The sequence below is a fragment of the Monodon monoceros genome, unplaced genomic scaffold (genome assembly GCF_005190385.1).
Source record: "Monodon monoceros isolate NGI ecotype Baffin Bay Population unplaced genomic scaffold, NGI_Narwhal_1 Super_Scaffold_11, whole genome shotgun sequence".
Lineage (NCBI taxonomy): Eukaryota > Metazoa > Chordata > Mammalia > Artiodactyla > Monodontidae > Monodon > Monodon monoceros.
In genome coordinates this window covers 36707358-36729122 of record NW_021703767.1, presented here as the reverse complement: position 1 = coordinate 36729122, position 21765 = coordinate 36707358, and positions in this window count along the sequence as shown.

Genomic DNA, 21765 nt, shown 5'->3' with positions numbered 1-21765 from the left:
CGGCAGGCGGACTCTCAACCACTGCGCCACCAGGGAAGCCCTTATGGGCTGTTAATGAAGGTTAAATACGAGTGACAAGATGAAGTATTAGAAAGAGTGTGGTGGGATTGCAGGCAGAGGTAGTATATGCAAACACTGGTATAATAATATATCAACATTCAGGTTGGTTAGTGGTACTAGATAGAATGAATTAAGAGAAAGAGTAGCTTGATATGAGGTATGATATTCAAGCTGGAACAGACTGTTCTGGGTCTTGAAACCCATAGTAAAAGTCTTAGTCTTTTTCTTACAGTCAGTCATGAGCTCTTATTGTTAAGGATTGATAGGATTGTCTTTATGTTTAAAGTTCACAATGGCTTCATACTACACAATGAATTGGGGAAACAAATGCATATGGGGAGAATATTTATTTAAAGAGATATTGCAGTAATTCAGGAAAAAGATGCTGGTAGCTTTGTCTGGTAGTTGAAGATGGAGATGGATAAGGGTTCACAGATGAGAGATTTTTTTTAAAAGTAAAATCAACAGAACTTGGTGAATTATTGAACAGAGTAATTAGTGAGGGAGATATATCAAGGATATAGCTTTCTCAGAGTCTGGAGTTTTCTTTCCAGGTATCTGGCTTGGGAGGCTGAGTGAATTTTTGACATATGGTTCTAAAATGCCTTTGACATTTCCAAGTTGAAATGTTAAGTAAGCTCTTGGATGTATGGGATATATAAAGTGGGTATTTTAATGCTTTGAATTTTATTTAATTAATAGTTTATTTTATAAATTTGGTTCAGGATACATTATTATATCTACACTTACATTTATCATCTCAGTTATTGTTTAACAACTTAACATACTGCATCTTCCAAAGCACATTTTAAATTGAATTTACACAACTCCTAAAAATACCTGCAGTTTTGGCTCTTTCTCCTGGAATTTATTAGGTCATGTGTATTAGTCTGATTTATTTCAACACAATACTTCTTCAGAATCATACTCTACAACTTCCTCAGAGTGTGGCATTTTCTTTATTCCAGGTTCTTCCTACAGAAATAAAAACATACTTAAAAGTTTTAATCATACAATATGGAATTTATTTAACATGTTATCTGTTCCAAGTATACAACAATACAAATAATATTTGTATTTGAAATGAGGTGGAAAAGAGAATTCTTTTTCTCTTCTTCAAAGAATGAAAGGGTGGAATTACGAAATTTGTGTTACCTAAGTGAGGTGATATATGGCTTAGTGCTATTTCATCTTAAAATACGCTTCTCAATGTATCAATCTCTAATGTCTGTATTTAAAGTCAGGATTTACTTTAACAGTAGCAGCAAGGACATTATTCTATGCTGTAGAAGGACAGATACATTTTGTTCCTCACATTAACTTAAAAAGTCAAAGAAAGGATTTCCTAATTATAATGTGAGCATACTTCCCACTTTGACTCTCCTGGTTTACACTTGTATTTATATACTTATTTCTAACCATTCTTTTATTATCAGCATCATCCCTGTTTGGATAATAAATTGTATGTTCACCTTACTTAACAACCATGAATTCTCTTATGTGCTTCTACTTGTGAATTTTCCAAAGCCTATACAATGTAAGAAATTCTATTTATTTGTTAAGTCTTGTGTAACGTACTCATCTGCTTTTATTACTTTACATCCTGTTAAATTATCTTTTTCATTTTCCTTAAATTAGTATATTTTTAATTGTGCCTTACTCCCTTTTTCTGTTTGTTTGCCTTTTCTCCCCATCACCAGGGTAGCATTATGTTCAATTAGCTTTCATATCCTCTCACTATTTACTTTTTCCTCTTTGGACCTTCTCCAGTAGTCATTCTTGAAAAGTGACGACCAGAAGTGCTTGCAGTATTCAAGGTACAGGTGCACTAAGGTTTTCTATAAGAATAGGATAATATGGGCTCTTTTGGGTTTGCTTTTGTTTTTATGTTTGCTGGCTACCAAGAGCTCTCCTGAGGGTGTTAAGTATTGTGTTGGCTCCTTTGTCTGCTGTAGCACATTGGCTTGATGTCCATAGGGATGGAGCCCCAGCTTCTCACACTGTTACTCATCATATTGTCTTAAGGGTGCCACAGATGCCCTCAGCTGCTGTTATAAACTGGCAATTCAAATAAACCTTTTGCCATTGCCTAAATGAAGCCCACTCCGACACAAGGAATGTAAATGAATGAAGATGGCAAGCTCTCTTTGAAAGTCACTACCTTTGTCCTAGTCTTAAGTATTTTGGAAAATGACATTTTCTACCCTTAACAATTGTAGTATTTAGAGGAAGTGTTATTTTTTTTAAAAAAGGGAAGGGAAGTATGTCTCTGAAAACATGCAGTAAAACTTCTTTGGATTTCATTCATATAAATCAAACAAATCTCTCATTGTTTCATACATAAAACCCAAATGTTTTATATTTCATTAATAGTTAAGATATACTTTTCAAAGCATTATGATATTAAACAGACATTTAAAAATTTGTTTTCTGAACTGAAATTTGTTGTTTTACTTCTTAGGTAAAAATTTCTATAGTTTGAAGGAGCATTACCTCTATGAGTCCCTCTCACTCCCCCTTAATAATGGGAGGTTTTAAAATTCTATTTGAAGAGATTTTGTCAGTGTTTTACAGGCTGAAATTGCTAAGGAGAAGAAAAATCTGGAGTCATTTTCTCTTAAAGGTAGGGACAAAAATTCATTCTATGTCTTTAGTTACTAACTCAGATCTCCATTAAACTTTAGGAAAGAGATTTGTACAAGTAATTGAGAATAAAGACACTAGCATGTATCACTCTTATGTAAGACTCTTCATAAGCTAAGCAAGTCTCTTCAAGAATGCTCACTTTTCATATTAAGGTTATGGAGAGCATGGAAACCATGTCTTAAAAAATTAAGAGAAAAATATGAATAAATGAAAAATAATGTATCCAGATTATAGAATATACAGAAATGCATAAATACATTCATGAATGCACAAATACTATCTGCACACAAAAATGTATAAAACTATAACCAGAAAAATATTTGGTAGTGATCTTTTTTTTATAGATTAGGATTGGTACACACCACAAGGAGGGATTTTAAGGCAAGGGGTTCAAAGAGTCTTAAGGTGTAAACTCTCTTTTGATGTTTTTTACTGAAGAGTTGAGCAATATGATGTTCCTTTAAATGATGCTTTCAGGAAACTCCCTAGGTTCTCCAGAGAAGGTAGACTGTCAAAGTGAGAAAGTTCTTCTGGTCCACATCTCTACAATTTTATCAGTGTAAACACTTATTTCCAGAGGGAGTATTCCAGAGTGCTCCAGAGGGCATGTGCAGTGACTTGCCCAAGGACAGGCAGGGTGTTGGTGGCAGAGCCTAGATGAAGGTCCAGGTTTCCCGGATCCTGCCCTTCATTCTTTCTGCAGCCCTCACTGTGTCTTGGCATTTGAGAGCCTGTCTGCTTAGCGCTCTGGGCCTCTCCTCCTTGACTGTGCTGCCCTGGCTGTGCAACTCACTCAGGCATCTCAGAACACAACTCCAGCTTTGCTTAGAGGAGAAGGAGTGAGTATGAGAGGCCAGCACGGGCCTTGTGCATTCCATCCTCATCCACCAAGCACCTGTGACCAGGAAGAATGCTAGAATATGGTATACTGTGGTGAATGAGAAGGGGTCTCTGTTCTTTGGACAACAGGTGTTTATAGACTAGCTGGGGACACAAGCATGGGAAGAGAAATATTACTGCAGTGTTGAGCTGATATTATCATTACTTTACATATGAAAAAAATATCTGCAAAAAAGTAAGATGACTTGCCTGAGGTCACAGAATTATTAAGTGGCAGAGCCAATATTGAACTCCAGAAAACTGAGTCCAAAGTTCTTTGTATCAATGTTATGAGAAGCTACCTCCAAGTAAATTAAGGTAGAAATGTTCAAAGAGAAATTCAAATGTCCAAAAGAAATACATTGTGCAATACCTTTAGGAAATATTCACAAGTTCTAGTCAGTAGGGTTAAATGATTAGAATCTTTACATTTGCACTATACTGGCCATGGGTAATTTAATGTATGTTCTAGAACTGGACAAAGCTTAAAATCATAACATTTACTTGATATAGGTGATTCAGGAAATAACATCTTCTAAGAGGGAAAAAAATACAAGAAACCACAGTATTTTTAAAAACCTGCTTGGCTTGGATTATATTATGATTTTACCTCTTGTAAAAATAATATATAATAGAATACTCATGACCTTTAAACTCATAAAGATAAAAAATCCCTTTGTTTTATGTTGCCAGTTGTTGACTAGAAAACATATTTACTCATGTATTTCATAGATTTCAGATATTCCAAAATTTATAATTTTACCAGTTGAGCCTTTTGATTCTCTTAGGTATTTAGTGAATCTGATATATATGGATAAATCATAGTGTTTTCCTGATGCTTACAGTATAAAAGAGAGAGGATGATGAACCTTTGAATAAACAATCACATATTTTTTCTGTTTTCCTGAGAATCAGTGAAGTAGAAAACTCACAGGTTTCTTATAGTCACAGGTTTCTTATACATATCCACTTCTTAAACAGGCATGCTAATGCCATGATTCATCTGAACAAAAGAAATATGTTTGACCAATGAATATCTTAGAGCATGTATCATGAAAGAAACTATAGGGAACGACTGAGAGAAACTTCTGTGCAATTTTTAAAATTATAAATATATTATGTAATCAGCAAATGAAAAAGAAAATACATCCTACAACCACACCATACAGATAATTACTTAATATTGTTGCATGTTTCCTGTCAGAATTAAGCATGTTTATTAACTAAATAGATTATATAAAGTACTTTCCTTTTCCCAAGATATGGTAATGTCTTTTTCTTCAAGCAGTTTCATACTAAGCACTTGTCTTATAGTTTTCATTAAGTACTTTTTAGTAGACAAAAGTCAAAGATCATTATTTTACTTAGAATTTTATTGATTTTAGTAAAGAAAGATATTTTTCTTTATGAAAAGAAACACTTCTTAAGAAATTCTTAATATAGGTCCTCTCATCTTCTCTATTGGACTTTGTATATTTTTATTAGAATATTGTTTTACATATTTTAGATTAAGCAATATTTTGTCTGTTTCATAGCTGATATTATTCTAGGTATTTGTGTTCACCTGGGCAGATCACAGTAACTGAAGTCTCCCAGGGAGGAGAGAAGACTGTTCTGGGTGAGAGGCAACAAGGAGCATGAACAGCCAAAGGCTTATAGTGGGTGATGATGCTTGGAGCTTATCTCCTAGTTGTAGACTCAGCAGAAAACACAGCAAGAAAAATATGACATGAAGCTATTGAGAATCCCTCAAAATCACCCACCTTTAGATGGTCCCCCAGGATAACAATAAAGCCAATGAATAAAATATGAAACCCTATGATCGTTACACACTATATGGGGGTTTAGATCACCCATTTATTGTTTTTCACTATTATTTTATTTTTTCCAGTTTTGTTATTCTTTCATTTTTGACATACCTGTGTTTTTAAAAATTATGTAATCTATTTTCTTCCATCATGTCTGTCTTTGAAAATGTTACTTTTCTATTGACTTTCACTTAAAATGTTTCAAATGAGATTTCTTATGTTGAGGTTACATACACACCAACATTTACCTTTAATATTGAAGGTTTTAAAATATGTAATTCTTTGAGCCAAGTAAGAAGTTATTTTTCTATATTTGTGAGACAACAATCTAAAGGTTGTTTTTCCTATATATTTTATAAAATCTGCTAGTACTAGCTATATTTATGATTCACCTTTTCTCGGTAAAGATGTGTCATGGCATCTTCCACATCCATCAGATTCTTATATATACTAGCTCTGTTTCTGGGCTGGCTATTCTATTCATGAATCTTGCTCTCTCTGCTTTGCAGTATACCAGAGTTTTAATTATTGCATTATCATTTAGTTTATAATAAATTATTTAGCTATATAATAATTATTTATAGTTATGTCTCAGTTATTCTTACTTAGTATATTCACTGTTTATTGCAGTTCCAAGACCTTACTATGAAACTATCTATTGTTTATGTTCCAATTAGATTTTGCCCTGTTTAGATGGTTTGGGGAAGCATCATTAGAAAAGATATCTCTCAGGTTGGGTTAGGTTATGCTGAAATAACTATAACGTTAAAAAACAAAATTACCATGAGTGCTTTGAATAAAGAAAGGTTTATTTTTCACTCATACTACATGTCCTTGTTAGGGGGTAGAGTTGGTGGCGTGTTCTTCTCAGAGTGATCAGTGAGCATCTGGGCTGCCAAAAGACCCTGTCTTGATGCGTGCTACTACAGTAGCCAAGGCAGATGAAGGAGAACTAGTACTCTTTCAATGTCTCTGAAACCTTCTATCCGGGTGAAACATACATCCCCTTCCTCATTATTTTTGTCAAATGAGTCATATGATGTCACCTAACTTCAAAGAGTTAGGGAAGTGTAATCCTGCTGTATTTGAACAGGAGGAAATCTGAAGTAGTTGCTGAAGAGTTTGCCCTTCTGGCCACAATGCTTTCCATTTATCATTCTTCAGATGTAAGACACACTCACTCATAACCTAAAAGAAACAACACATCTTCAACTGAAAATCTAGAGTCTCTGAGTATTCATGTTAGTTTCTTCATCAGCAGGTGATATTAGGTGGTCTACTGTGTCTAAAATGTGTTTTTCTTGATTCAGAAATTAAGATGTAAAAACCAACTGATACATTTCCAAACACCCAATATACAAAACTATAACAGTGGAACAAGTACAGGCTAACCAAAATATATACTTCAATTGATAAATAATTAATAGCTAAAATATGAGGTTCAGCAATCATGTATGTATGTGTATGTACCCTCAACAATCTTTTTTTCCTAACAGACAGAGTCTGATGAAATTATTTATACCATTAAGGACACAACTTTTGCTTCTTTGATTGTTTTCAAGGTGATAAAAATTGTATGCAATTCTAGAGTTCATTTTTAAGGGCAACCCCTTATCAATATTAGAAAAACGATGTCACTCTTAAATATCCTGTTCTATTTGATAGACTCCTATGTCAAACACAAAAGAGCTAGTAAAAACATAAAAGTGGATCAGAAGAAAACCTCAATTTGTGCTCTATTACACAAAATTTTAAAAGTATATGATATTCACCACATGGAAATTAAAAAAAAAAAGAAGGGTTTTTTTAAAAAGTCTGTTTGAATTTCTTAAATTTTCATGACATTTCATATTAATACAGACTGTCATTACCAGTATCTATTACTTTTATAATAAGAATACATGTTCCTTTGAAAGTCATTCACTCCAGAATAACATCCCATATTGTCAAATAGTCAGTTATAATGTTTGGCATTCCATTCATCAAAGAAGAATTGGGGTAGAGGACTTCAGGAAAACAAGATCCACACAGTAGTTTAGAATAGGTGTTGCCATCACATAGATTGACTTCCATTTCTTCTAAATTCTCTGGGTCACATCATTAATTCTCAAAGAAAATAGAGAATAATAAAATAAGAAAGAGTAAAATTTCCCAAAAGGTCTACAACTTCTAAGGCTATATCAATCTCAGTGGCCTTGAACATTCATCTTATTATTCAGAGCTGTGATAAGTTCTTTCTCTTATTCTTTCAAGTTGTGCTTATCTCAAGCCTATGATAGTTAAAGCTGATGAAATAAAATTCATATTTTAAGGCAGGAAAAGAAAAGAAAAAACATAAACCTTTTCTCTCTCCATTTGGGCTCCCTCCCTCTCCTTTAATGTGTTTTGTGCATCTGCATTAATCAGACCTCCTTAGGAGATAACATTCCTTCTTAATCTCATAAAGGGTCATAACTCCTTAGGTGATAACCTTTATTCTTTTTGTTGTTGTTATAACCTTTATTCTTAATCTTGTAAGGGGTCACGATGACACATGACCCACTACTCACTTTGTAGGTGTAGATCTGGATTGTGTAAACTGTCAATAATATGTCATTTGACATATAACCATTTGTCTCAAAAACTTGTATAATTGTGCTTTGACCTTTATTGGGTGGAACAGCCCTCAAAGCTTTCTGAAAGACTGTCTCCTGGGTTTTAATCTTCAGGTTGGCTCAAATAAAATTTTCCATTTCTTTCTTATATAGGTCACTGATTAAGTTGTTGCTGACAACATCATAGACCAGCAGTCCCCAGCCTTTCGGCATGAGGGACCGGTATCGTGGAAGACAATTTTTCCACAGACCAGGGCAGGGGAATGGTTTCAGGATGATTCAAATGCATTACATTTATTGTGCATTTAATTTCTATTATTATTACATTGTAATATATAATGAAATAATTATACAACTCACCATAATGCAGAATCAGTGGGAGCCCTGAGCATGTTTTCACTTGCCACTCACTGATAGGGTTTTGATACGAATCTGCAAGCAATTGATTTATTATGGTCTCTGTGCAGTCAAACCTCTCTGCTAATGGTAATCTGTATTTGAAACCACTCCCCAGCGCTAGCATCACCACCTCAGCTCCACCTCAAATCATCAGGCATTAGACTCTCATAAGGAGCACGCAACCTAGATCCCTCCCATGTACAGTTCACGGTAGGGTTCACGCACCTACAAGAATCTAATGCCGCCACTGATCTGACAGGAGGTGGAGCTCAGGGGGTAATGTGAGCAATGGGGAGCAGCTGTAAATACAGATGAAGTTTCACTTGCTCACCCACCACTCACCTTCTGCTGTGAGGCCTGGTTCCTAACAGGACCGCTACCGGTCCATGGCCCGGGGATTGGGGACCCATCATAGAATGTTCCTAAGCTACCAGTTTAGGTTCCTAAACACTATTCGTAAGTCCATCAACTTGAAATTTATTATGTACATATCTATATAAAATCAGCAACAAAATTTTAGATGTTCATGATGGTAGTTTTGATTCATATGTGATTCATATTGTTCATATTGTTCTTTTCAGCTATTATATTAAAAATATAAAATATTAAAGTAGTTTTTCTTTTTGTCATATATACATTTTACAGCTTTATTCAATGTACAATATTCAATATAAAATACATTGCAAATATGTAAAGTATATAATTTGATACATTTTAACAAAAGATTAGACCTGTGAAACCATCACCATAGTCATACTTACTAATTACAAAATCTCTCTTAAAAATTCCTGTAATATAAACTGTAACAGTGAAACCTTAATGAAATTAAGGTCCCTAGTAGTGTTGGTCATCACATTAAAATTTTTTTTTAGGGTTTTCAGATTTTCCATATGGTAAATAATGCATGATTTAAGGGTACATTGTCTCAGCTAGATGAATGACATTTCTCCATAATTGTAGTATAATTTACCTAACTCCAAAATTAGAAAAATATATAGGTAAGAAAATTGTAATAAAATGGATATAAATCATTAAAATGATTGGCTCCCACTCAAATATATCTTTTCCTACCTAAAAGAATTTATAATTATTTTCTTTTCAAATTGATTGCAAGAAGTTGTAAATATTTAACATTCTTTGGGAATAAAATAAAAATTCATTGAAATGTCACATAGAAAATACTATAAAAGAAGCAAAATTTTATGATGTTAAAGAGGTGTTAAAGAACTTCTAAAACTATATAAAGTCTCTAATTATATCAGCTGAAATTTCAATTTCAATTTAGAAAAGACAAAATATTATGAACTTGACTACAGAACAATTTAAGCATCAAAGAATAAAGTGGACCTTAGAAAAACTGTTGGGTATTTTGAATATACGAGATCTGGAGTTATATATATAGCAGCTCAGAATCCTCCAGTTCAAGAAAAAACAATTACAAGAAATAAATTAATCAATGGGACTATGACTTGAATTTGAAAGCAAATAGATTCCTTCTGCTCACAATGATCTCTCTTTTCACTGAGCTCACTACGATTTATTTATGAGTGACACAAGTAAGATATAAACAACATATTATTACTGCAAAATAAATATATTGCATATAAAGCCAAAATCCTCCTTATCTACAAACCTTAGTCCTGTAAAAGCCACTATTTCTGTGATTCATATCATATTAGTATACACGGTATATATATTATAATATTATATGAATATACTATAATATATAAAAACAGTTATGATGATAATTTATGTTACTATACTTACATAAACATTACACATATGTGTATACATTGCTGGGACAATGATTGGATTTACATGTAAACGTATTATAAAATATGGAATAATATGCAGTCATTAAAGTGAATAAGGTAGGTATGTATGAATTATCATGAAACATCAATTATATGTTGTTAAGTAAAAAAAGATAACCAATTTGCAAAGTGTCATGTAAAGTGCATTTTGTAAAAATTTTGAATTAAATATATCCTTACAGGTTGTGAATATGTATGCACAAAAATGTCTGAGAGATGCATACTTCACTGTTAATTATGACTTTTCAATTTTATCTGGACCATAGTGAGCTTAATAAATGTTAGATATATTTTGAGGGGAGAAGGATTAGCTGATAAAAGTCTTCATTTCTATATCCTCATCTACTTTACAGTTTTGATTTTTATAACAATAGTATTTTGTAATAACCAATAAAATGCAATTATTTTAAAAATATAAGGAACTACCCATACTTTTTAAAGTGAGTCACGTGCTCTTAATTTTTTCAACAGGGCGTTTTTTCAGATAGACATTCCTTAAGTTTGATCTATTAAAATTCATCCATGCCATGTCTTATGGTTTTTGTTTCTGGAATTGTGAACATCTAGGTCATATATATTATCTTTTATTGATTTTATTTTCTTTTATTAATATTTTATTAAATTGATCTTTCATTAACTTTTATTAACTTAATTTTAACTTCTATCTTTCATTTTTGAATGCATGTTAAGACTATTTTTGTATATACTACTAGCTGGAAATTCAGTTTCACTCTAATACATATAATTTGTGAGTATCCTCAAATCATCTTCTGCTGTCTCTGACTCTCTCTGTCTCTCTCTCCCCAGTCTTTATTTCTTTCCTCACTTTGTAGTATGTCTTAGTATCCAGTAAGCAAGTCTTCTATCTTTGCTCCTGTTTTTTTCCATGTTGACATAGGTCTTCATGGAAATATATTGTTTTAAGTAAATATGAAAATGCTTCAACTGAGTTATTCAGAAGTCTAACTGAAATATTTATCATAATTGTAATGAATTTATGGAAAACTTGGAGAAAATTGATATCTTTATAATTTTAAATCCTCTTATCCAAGAGCATGGAATGTTTCATTATTAAAGGTTTATTTATGTTTTTTAATATAAATAAAATAATTTCACTATAGAGACACTTTTAACTGCAATTTAAATTGCATATTTTAAGTTTGATTTGAAGATATTTTAGTTATTGTTGTTATTAATAGTGGTATATTACTTTTAATTATGTGCTATTTTTGTTGCTCTTTGGGAGGACTGTTAATGACTTTGTAGTTGGTATTATATTCAAAGACACATTGAAGTAGATTTTGTATTAAAAATGCTGAAGTCAGGGCTTCCCTGGTGGCGCAGTGGTTGAGAGTCCGCCTGCCAATGCAGGGGACACGGGTTCATGCCTCGGTCCAGGAAGATCACATATGCCACAGAGTGACTGGGCCTGTGAGCCATGGCTGCCAAGCCTGCGTGTTCAGAGCCTGTGCTCCCCAATGGAAGAGGCCACAACAGTGACAGGCCCCATACCGCAAAAAAAAAAAAAAAAAAAAAAATGCTGGAATCATTTGTACTAGTTTCATATTATATTTTTTATATAAATATTTATATCATCTCTAAATAACAATAGAATATGTTTCCTTATTATATATATTTATTTATTATTTATTTTGCTTTGCCTGGTTATGTTCCTGATATTTAGAAGGAATGTTTGTAAAGTATATCCAGCGAGGATAATAGTTGCTACAGATTTTTAAAAATTCTGCCTGTCCTAAATAATTTCCCTTTGATTCTTAGTTTGTGAAGATTTTTAAAAACCATAATTGAAGTTTTTAATACTATCAAATATTAATATTTCTTCTATTGAGTTAATTCATGTATTTTTTTTTCCCATTAGCCTATTAATTTAGTTAAGCATAGAGGATCATTTTAACACATCATTGGATTCAGTTAGCTAATATTTTAGTGAGGATTTTCACATCTAGTTATATCTGAAATAGGCTCTTCACTGCCTCTTTTCTAGTTTTAAAATCAAGGTTTTATTTGATTTTAAAATGAAACAAAGATCTTTCTTATTTATATTTTCTGTGAAGTTAAAAGAAGTATAATCTGTTCCTTATAGTTCAAAAGACCTTATTTCTTAAAATATCTGGAACTTGTTTCTCTCTTCTTTTTTTTTGGAAGGTGATGTCATTTCTACCTCTTTAATATTCATTGAAATATGTAAATTTTCTGCTTAAGTTTACAATTTTGATATAGTGCACCTTTACAAAATATTATATCTAATAGCTATTTTTCTAAAGATTTTTCCCCAGTTTAATTTTGAATTTTGTTGATTTTTATCTCTACTAGTCTTTTCATTTATCAATATTTGAAAATCAATATAAATGATATTTCCAAATAACCACATTAAGGGTTATATTTGCTATTTATTATTGCTGTTCTCTATTTCATTGACATCTATCTTTATCTTTATTATTCTCACTTTTATTTGAGATTGCTCTCATGATCTTTTATCCCACGTTCTCAAATTGAGTACTTTATCTGTTCTTTTTTCTATTTTCTAATAAGTTTATTTATACCTTCAAAAATGTTGATAAGCACAGTAGATCTTTCATTCAGTTCTAAACATGACATTGTTTCCCTGATGATTTTCTTTTAAAGAAGGTTTGTAGACATATGACATTTTTAAATTTGATATTGATTTTTAAATTTTTATTTAATTTTAATCAATAATCAATATATTCAATTATTGGTTTCTGCAAATATACTACTTACTAATATGTTTATTTCTGTTGACTCTTCTGTCATTTGTTACTTTACACAAATATTTTGAAAATAAATGTTCTTGAATATTCTTTTTAGAAGTATAAAACTTTCCTTCTTTAGTTGAATTCTATTTTGTCAAATATTAAATGCTATGCTCTTTTATTGTTGTTTTTGCTTGTATTCATACTTAGTTTTTTATCATTTTAATTTCAACCATTTTTAGCCATTGTTTTATAGTAAAAACCATGTTATCTATGCTCTAAAATAGCCATATTCTACAGGTTGATTGCTTCTTAATGATGTAATTTAACTTGTCTTCATATTCCTTAAATAGCCCAGGAATTGGTATTTTTATTTTGTTGGTTAGAGTCAAGTTAATTTTGTCTTAAGTAAGGATATTTCATAGATTACCTGCTATTGCATATTATCACAAGGAGATACAGTATCTCGTTTTCCAATTTGAGTGAGTCTAAGATTGATATGATTGATAAGTTACTTTAGGTGGTGCTCCCCTTCATTTGGAGGAATTTATTTCTATTCATGTTTTAGTTCTTTCTCCCACAGTGTTTTTATTATGCCCTCCCTGTGACAACAATTCTGAAGCATTACATGCCTAAAATATATTTCTATTGCACATACTCATAAAACTCACAATTTTGCAGGATACAGTTTTGCAGGATGTACATTCGAGTGCCATTTCTTTTTATATTTTGAAGACATTATTTTTATGTTAGACCCAGGATTGCTAGGCAAGCTTCTGTTATCATTCTTAATTTTTGTTACTTGTGGTAATCTTTATTTTCTCTCTGAAGGCTTTGGAATTGTCTCTCTTAAAATCGTTATAAATTTCACTATAATAAGTCTTGCTATGTACTTTCATTTTCTATCCTGTTTGACATTCATTAAGCATTTTTAATCTTATGTCTTCATGTTGATTTGCTTTCGGAAAATTCTTTTCATTATTTCTTCATTTTCTATCCTTGTTTTTTTTCTTTTCTACTGAAACAATTATTTATAGATTACATATAACTCAGTTTTCTCCTTATATTAATATTTTCTGTCTTTTGAGCTTAACTTGATATCTTTTGGAAGAGTTAATCTATTCTTTCAGATAATTAATTTACTTTTTCCTTTGGCTCCATTCATCTTATATATCCTCCACCCAATTTTGGACATTATTTCATTTATTTTATAAAATGAATGTCTCCCCCTGAGGCATGTATGTGTATTTGTTTGTGTGTGTGTGTATAATTTATGTATGTCATTATATAATAGTACATATGTTACCCTTGATATCTGTGTTCCACTGTTTTGTGTTTTGTTGCTGATATATTGCTTTGTTTGCTGTTTATTTTTACTGTGGATATATGTTATTTGAAATGTCTAATTATTTTTGACCTGTAAGCTCATGTTCCTCAGATGTTTTAGATACACCCCCTCTATAGTAGTGTGGTGGAGTAGAAGATGGATCCCAGGCCCCAGTTTTGTCCCCTCTTGTGATGTGAAGAAGATGATAGAGATTGTGGGTAGATCATTCTAGGTATCACAGAGTAACAAGTGACCAACCCAGTTTGCTACCACAGCCTCATACAACTCTTTTAATCAGATAATCTCATTTAAATTTGTTGAAATGTGTACCACTGGAAAATAGTTATACATCCTAGCTTGTAATCCTCAACATTGAATATTCAAAAGAGCAGAGGCTAGTGGACAAGTTGATTGCCCAAAACTATTTTCATCAGCTGTTTTCCCCAGGAGGATTTTGGCAAAGTTTGATAATATATATCTTATTCCCCGTGATGTTGGATATTGCCGCTTATTTCCATCTTATAGTGAAAGTAAGAAAGTCCTTTCTAAGAATGAAAACTTAATTTCTTCCAATATATTCTCCTTCCAGTAATTCTATCACCGAACATCTCTGGCTGCTGGTACATTCCTCTCCTTTTATATGATTTCAAAGAACCTTAGCCTTTACAAGTGGCTCTCACAGTTATTTGTAGTCCCTTAGGTTCATGCTTAAGCTACCTTTTCTATAGTTTCTACAGAGTAAAATATGGTGAAAAGAACTATCAGTCTATGCCAGCTCACTATCTCCCCAGGAAATGAGAGTACCACCCTAAATTAATTTCAGGATGCTTTCTTTATTAACATCGTTTGTAGATGGACAGTTTGGGGAACATATTGAAGATATATTTCCTTTAGCTATATAAAATGTGTATCATTTTAAAGTGTTAGCGGGCTTTATTTTTAAATTTATAAATTTGTAATTTTTTTTTAAATTAAAAAAATAGTTTAACATCTTTCTTGGAGTATAATGGCTTTACATTGTTGTGTTAGTTTCTGCTGTACAAAAAAGTGAATCAGCTATATGTATACACATATCCCCATATGCCCACCCTCTTGCATCTCCCTCCCACCCACCCTACCCCACCCCTCTAAGTGATCACCAAGCAAAGAGCTGATCTCCCTGTGCTATGCAGCTGCTTCCCACTAGCTATCTATTTTACATTTGGTATTGTATATATGTCAATGTTACTCTCTCATTTCGTCCCAGCTCACTATTCCTCCTCCCCGTGTCCTCAAGTCCATTCTCTATGTCTGCGTCTTTATTCATGTCCTGCCCCTAGGTTCCTCAGAAACTTTTTTTTTTTTTTAGATTCCATACATATGTGTTAGCATACAGTATTTGTTTTTCTCTTTCTGACTTACTTCACTCTGTATGACAGACTCTAGGTCCATCCACCTCACTACAAATAACTCAATTTCATTTCTTTTTACGGCTAATATTCCATTGTATACATGTGCCACATCTTCTTTATTCATTCATGTGTTGATGGACACTTAGGTTGCTTCCATGTCCTGGCTCTTGTAAATAGTGCTGCAATGAACATTTTGGTACATGACTCTTTTTGAATGATGGTTTTCTCAGGGTGTATGTCAGTAGTGGGATTGCTAGGTCATATGGTAGTTCTACTTTTAGTTTGTTAAGGAACCTACATACTGTTCTCCATAGTGACTGTATCAATTTACATCCCACAAACAGTGCAAGAGTGTTCCCTTTTCTCCACACCTTCTCCAGCATTTACTGTTTGTAGATTTTTTGATGATGGCCATTCTGACTGGTGTGAGATGATATTGCATTGTAGTTATTTTTGTTTGTTTGTTTGTTTTTTGTTTTCGTTTTTGTTTTTTTTTTGCGGTACGCGGGCCTCTCACTATCGTGGCCTCTCCTGTTGCGGAGCACAGGCTCCGGACGCGCAGGCTCAGTGGCCGTGGCTCACGGGCCCAGCCGCTCCATGGCATGTGGGATCTCCTCGGACCAGGGCACGAACCCATGTCCCCTGCATCGGCAGACGGACTCTCAACCACTGCACCACCAGGGGAGCCCTGCATTGTAGTTTTGATTTGCATTTCTCTAATGATTAATGATGTTGAGCATTCTTTCATTTGATTGTTGCCAATCTGTATATCTTCTTTGGAGAAATGTCTATTTAGGTTTTCTGCCCATTTTTGGATTGGGTTGTTTGTTTTTTGCATACTGAGCTGCATGAGCTGCTTGTAAATTTTGGAGATTAATCCTTTGTCAGTTACTTTATTTGAAAATATTTTCTCCCATTCTGAGTGTGGTCTTTTCAACTTGTTTATGGTTTTCTTTGCTGTGCAAAAGCTTTTAAGTTTCATTAGGTCCCATTTGTTTATTTTTGTTTTTATTTCCATTTCTGTAAGAGGTGGGTCAAAAAGGACCTTGTGATTTATGTCATAGAGTGTTCTGCCTATGTTTTGCTCTAAGAGTTTTATAGTGTCTAGCCTTACATTTAGGTCTTTAATCCATTTTGGGTTTATTTTTATGTATGGTGTTAAGGAGTGTTCTAATTTCATTATTTTACATGTAGCTGTCCAGTTTTCCCAGCACCACTTATTGAAGAAGCTGTCTTTTCTCCATTGTATATTCTTGCCTCCTTAATCAAAGATAAGGTAACCATACTTGCGAGGGTTTATCTCTGGGCTTTCTATCCAGTACCATTGATCTATATTTCTGTTTTTGTGCCAGTAGCATGCTGTCTTGATTACTGTCGCTTTGTAGTATAGTCTGAAGCCTGGGAGCCTGATTCCTCCAGCTCTGTTTTTCTTTCTCAAGATTTCTTTGGCTATTTGGAGTCTTTTGTGTTTCTATACAAACTGTGAAATTCTTTTTCTAGTTCTGTGAAAAATGCCACTGGTGGTTTGATAGGGATTGCATTATATCTGTAGATTGCTTTTGGTAGTATAGACATTTTCACATTGTTGATTCTTCCAATCCAAGAACATGGTATATCTCTCCATCTGTTTATATAATCTTTAATTTCTTTCATCAGTGCCTTATAGTTTTCTGCATATGGGCCTTTTGTCTCCTTAAGTAGGTTTATTCCTAGGTATTTTAATCTTATTGTTGCAATGTTAAAAGGAAGTGTTTCCTTAATTTCTCTTTGAGATTTTTCATCATTAGTGTACAGGAATGCAAGAGATTTCTCTGCATTAATTTTGTATCCTGCTACTTTACCAGATTCATTCATTAGCTCTAGTAGTTTTCTGGTAGCATCTTTAGTATTCTTTATGTATATTATCATGTCACCTTTCCCATATTAGGGAAGTTTTCAACTATAATCTCTTCAAATATTTTCTCAGTCCCTTTCTTTTTCCCTCCTTCTTCTGGGACCCCTATAATTGAATGTTAGTGCATTTAATGTTGTCCCAGCATTCTCTGAGGCTGTCCTCATTTCTTCTCATTCTTTTTTATTTATTCTGCTCTGTGATATTTATTTCCACTATTTTGTCTTCCAGGTCACTTATCCGTTCTTTTGCCTCAGTTATTCTGCTATTGATCCTTTCTAGAGAATTTTTAATTTCATTTTTTGTGCTGTTCATCATTGTTTGCTTGCTCGTTAGTTCTTCTAGGTCCTTGCTAAATGTTTCTTGTATTTTTCTCCATTCTGTTTCCAATATCTTTACTATCATTACTCTGAATTCTTTTTCAGGTAGACTGCCTGTTTCCTTTCATTTTTTGGTCTGGTGGGTTTTCACCTTGCTCCTTCATCTGCTGCATATTTCTCTGTCTTCTCATTTTGCTTTACTTACTCTGTTTGGGGTCTGCTTTTTGCAGTCTGCTGGTTTGTAGTTCCCATTGTTCTTGGTTTCTGCCCCCAGTGGGTAAGCTTGTTTCAGTGGGTTGTGTAGGCTTCCTGGTGGAGGGGACTGGTGCCTGTGTTCTGGTGGATGTGGCTGGATCTTATCTTTCTGGTGGACAGGATGGCATCCGGTGGTGTGTTTTCAGGTGTCTGTGAACTTATTATAATATTAGGCAGTCTCTCTGCTAATAGATGGTGTCGTGTTCCTCTCTTGCTAGCTGTTTGGTATGGGGTGCCCAGCACCAGAGCTTGCTGGACATTGAGTGGAGCTGTGTCTTAGTGTTAAAATGGAGATCTCTTGGAGAGCTCTCATGGATTGATATTATGTGTGGCTGGCAAGTCTCTGGTCGTCCAATGTCCTGAACTTGGCTCTCCCACCTCAAAGGCTCAAGCCTGACACCTGGCCGGAGAACCAAGACCCTGTCAGCCACATGGCTCAGAAGAAAAGGGAGGAAATAAATAAAGAAAAAAATAATAAAATAAAATGAAATAATAAGTTATTAAAACAAAAAATTAAAAATATTATTAAAATAAAAAGATTTTAAAGTTATTAAAAAAAGGAGAGCAACCAAACCAATAAACAAATCCACCAATGGTAACAACCGTTAAAAACTAAACTAAGATGAACATATAAATCAGAATGTAGTTAGTTGCATACAGCAAACCTCAAGTCTACATTTGCTTCCAATGTCCACCACCTCAATTTTGGGATGATTTGTTGTCTATTCAGGTATTCCACAGACGTAGGATACATCAAGTTGATTGTGGAGGTTTAATCCGCTGCTCCTGAGGCTGCACAGAGAAATTTCCCTTTCTCTTCTTTGTTCACACAGCTCCTGGAGTTCATCTTTGTATTTTGCCCTGCCATGGCATGTAGGTTGCCCTCTGGCATCTGTTCTTCACCCAGACAGGAGGGGGTTAAAGCAGTGGCTGATTATGGGGCTCTGGCTCACTCAGGCCAGGGAGAGGGAGTGGTACAGAATGTGGGGCGAGCCTGCGGTGGCAGAGGCCAACAGGACATTGCAACAGCTTGAGGTGCACCATGTGTTCCCTTGGGGAAGTTGTCCCTGGATCACGGGACCCTGGCAGCGGTGGGATGCACAGGATCCCGGGAGGCGAGGTGTGGATAGTGACCTGTGCTCACACACAGGATTCTTGGTGACTGCACCATTAGTGTCTCATGCCCATCTCTGCAGTTTGTTTAGATGGTCCTTTATAGCTCCTCTCTTCGCACACCCTGAAACAATGGTCTCTTAGGCAGGTCCAGAGTTTTCCCGGTCTCCCTCCCAGTTAGCTGTGGTGCAGTATCCCCCTTCAGGCTGTATTCACGCAGCCAACCCCAGTCCTCTCTCTGGGATCTGACCTCCAAAGCCCCAGCCTTAGCTCCTAGCCCCCACCCACTCCAGCGGGTGAGCTGACAAGCCTCTCAGGCTGGTGGGTGTTGGTCGTCACTGATCCTCTTTGCAGGAATCTCTCCGCTTTGCCCTCTGCACCCCTGTGGCTGCGCTCTCCTCTGTGGCTCTGAAGCTTGCCCCCCACCCACCCCCATCTCTGCCAGTGAAGGGGCTTCTAGTGTGTGGAAACTTTTCCTCCTTCACAGTTCCCTCCCAGAGGTGCAGGTCCTGTCCCTCTTCTTTTGTCTCTGTTTTTTCTTTTTTCTTTTGCCCTACCCAAGTATGTGGGGAGTTTCTCGCCTTTTGCGAAGTCTGAGGTCTTCTGCCAGCATTCGGTAGGTGTTCTGTAGGAGTTGTTCCACATGTGGATGTATTTTTGATGTATTTGTGGGGAGGAAGGAGATCTCATCTTACTCCTCCACCATCTTGAAGGTCCCCTGTCTCGCAGGCTTTACTTTAAATGCTTCTGTCTACTGTAAACCACCATCTTTGAAGACATTAATAATTAACATTATACTAATTAAATGTGTACATGCATGTAAGTGTCTATAAAACTTACCGTAACTTGTGAATACAAGCATAACATCAACTGAATTATGCACTAATAATAGACTTATGAAATTTTAATTTTTTAAAAAAATCCCACTCTGTTGGTTTAACCTGGTAAAGCATTTCCCAAGAAATCAGAATAAATTCTTTTATAAATATCTGATGAAGTAAGAAGGAAAACAGAGTTTTCTCTTCAAATAGATATATAATCAGCTTTAATCTTAAGTATTTCTATAAATCCAAGCTATTTTTGCCTTGTAGAATTGTTCTCCTTTTCTTTATAAACCATGGTATTGTTTGAAATGATAGAAATTATAAAAGGCAAACACAAGTGGACACTCATCTACTTGAAGTTTATGAACTTTATATAGTTTAACTTTTTTTTTAAGTGAAAGCAGGTTTACTGAGAGATCCACATTCCATAGGCAGAATTTGCAGTCTGTATCAGAAGGTGAGAGCAGCCCCAGGGCATGGGGTTGTCTCAGAAAATGAGAACGACTCTATAGTTTACATTTTTATTCTATTTGATGTAATGAATTAATCTTGATTCTTAAATGCTTTATTCGATATTTTGCATGAATTAAACAGGAAGAAATATAAACTCTACAAATGCACTCCAGTTTATCAATACCTTCAACCCCCAAATCATTTACTCACCATTTTATACTATTTCTATATTTCACCTTATCTGTAAATTAAAATAACAGAGAAACATCAACTTTCACAATATTGTTACTGAGTTTTATTCAAGAGACACAAATTTATGTAAAAACTTGTCAAAGCTGCAGTTAAAAATTGGACCAATTTGTTCATTTATTTTTTCTTTGCTCCCTTTCTCTATCGTAACATGATACTTTTAGGTGATTTATGCAATAAGTGGCAAAATGAAAATTTTAAATGTTTATAAATAATGTAATCATGTATTACAAAAGTCACTGTTAGTGTTGAATTTGTGCTCGCTAGAAGAATGACTCCCTTATATAACTGTCGACTCAAAGTGAACTATGTACTCTATAGGGAATCTGAGCATATGTAGCTCAGAGGTCTAAAGCTGAAACAATATCAAAACAATGTGAGAGGAAGGTTGTGAATATTAACATCTGAATCTTTATCACTTCATTTGTATATTTCTTATTGCTCAGTGTCATCCCAATTCCAAGAGACACATGTTATAATAGTAAAGAAAACCAATAGCAAGTATACTGTTTCTCATATCAAATGACAGCTAGAAGATGAAAGGATAACACCAGCATTTATTATATTCTGAGTGTTTTATATGCACTAAATGTATGTGTATATTGATATGTATTAAATAATATATATTAATGTATCATTAAATCCATATACATCATCTGTGTTTTTATAAGCAGTCCAACTCCAAAGATCATGTTCCTAACCAACAGTGTATGCTAAAGATGTTAATCTTTCTGTGAGAATTGAACTTCATCATTAGTAAGCACTAGCTAAGGTGAGCACTAGCTAGTTTTGCCCTTGGAATTTCTTGGTCTATCACTCATTACCTAGTTTCTAACTCTCCTCTTTGTTGATCTTACCTAGTCATTTTTATGTGTATGTGTATATGTATATCTAAGTGTCTGTAATATGGAGACAAATCACATCAACTCTATACCTTCTCTATACCAATTCTATACCTTCTATTGTTAGATAACAGAAGCTGCTAATAAATAACTATTGTCATTTTCTAG